Source organism: Orycteropus afer, unplaced genomic scaffold (assembly GCF_000298275.1).
Source record: "Orycteropus afer afer isolate SDZICR_OR568_19922 unplaced genomic scaffold, OryAfe1.0 scaffold00677, whole genome shotgun sequence".
Classification (NCBI taxonomy): domain Eukaryota; kingdom Metazoa; phylum Chordata; class Mammalia; order Tubulidentata; family Orycteropodidae; genus Orycteropus; species Orycteropus afer.
In genome coordinates this window covers 9691-11382 of record NW_006922264.1, presented here as the reverse complement: position 1 = coordinate 11382, position 1692 = coordinate 9691, and positions in this window count along the sequence as shown.

The following is a 1692-nucleotide window of genomic DNA, read 5'->3' as shown; positions in this document are numbered from 1 at the left end:
GTTTTTGTCTTGAAGTCAATAGTATCAGAAATTAATATTGCCACTCCTGCTCTTTTTTGCTTGATATATCTTTATCCAAACTTTGATTTTTAGTTTATTTTTGTCTTTATCTCTAAGGTGTATCTTTTGTGGACAACATATTGTTGGGTTGTTTTCTTATCCAGCCTACAACTCTGCATCTCTTCAGATAATTACACTGACATGCAGTGTCATAATCGACAAGTATGAATTTGTTGCTGTCATTTTGTTATGTGTTTTTTCATGGTGTTCCTGGTTTCTTTGTTCCATCTAATTTTCTGTGCAAAGCTCATTATGTTTATGACTTGTGTCATCATTTCCTTCATTGCTGTTGTTATACTATTTCTAAATATTTGTGCTTGTCCTCTTGTTTTTTTATTATTATTATGTTTTAAAGGTTTATCACTTTTCTTTGATGTTACCCTGAGATTTATAATTTTCTCCCCAAATTTAGAACAGTCCATTCTATTTCTTGACTTCTTCACCATGTAGAATTTCTGTAACTACACTATTGTTTCCATCTTTTTAGTTTGTACTTGTCCTAACTTGCCAATTGATATCTCTGGTTCTTTGGTCACAATCTCATAGCTTATTTTAGTTTGGATATTTTCTATAACTGGTTGGTTTCTAGGTTATGTCATCATGTGCATAAATGGTCGGTTGTTGTTTGCTATTACAGGTTCTCTGTTTAAAGGACTCCCTTTAGTATCTCTTGTAAGGTTGTTCTGGTTTTAACAAATTCCCTTAATTTCTACCTATCTGGAATTCTCAATATTTCACAATCATGTTTGAGCAACAATTTTGCCAGATATATAATTCTTGATTGGAAATGTTTCTCTTTTAGGGTTTTATATATACCATCCCATTGTCTTCTGGCCTTCATTGTCTATTCAGAGAAATCAGAGCTTAGTCTTAGTGGTTGTCCTTTGTAGGTAACTTTTCTTTTATCCTGTGCTGCTTTCAGGATACTTTCTTTGTCTTTATTTTGGTGAGTTTGATGATGATATGTCTTGGTGATTGTTTGGGGGGGTCTATCGTGTTTGAGGTTTGTTGGACTTCCTGAGTAGATATATTCTTATCTTTCATCATATCAGGAAAGTTCTCTTCCAACAAATCTTGGTCAATTTTCTCAGTGGTTTTCTTTTTCTCTTTCTGTTCTGGAATTCCAATTACACATAGGTTATTCCTTTTGCTGGTATCCCACATGAATCTTAGGCTTTCTTCATTTTGTTTTGATATTTCTTCTGATTGATCACTTTTCAAAGAAGTATTTAGGTATTGGTCTTCAATCTCATTCATTCTGTCTTCCATCGATTCGATTCTACTCTTTTGTCCTTCCAATGTGCTATCTATTTCTGAACATTTAGTATTAATCTTCTGGATTTCTATCTGTATATTTTGAATCATTTCTAATTTTCCATTTATTTTGTCATTTTGTTTTTGTATTTTCTTCTGAAATTGGTCTAGGATTCTGTCTGTGTTTTCCTTAATATTTTCAGAGTTTTCTTTGATCTGTCTCTTAATTTGTTGAAGATACCTAAACATAATTCTTTTGCATTCATTATCAGGGAGTTCCAATGCTGCTTCTCAGAAGGAAGATCGTGCAATCTACTTCCATAGTGATATCACCTTGGAAACTCAAGGAGGGGTTGTAATGAGTTGGGTCCAACTCGA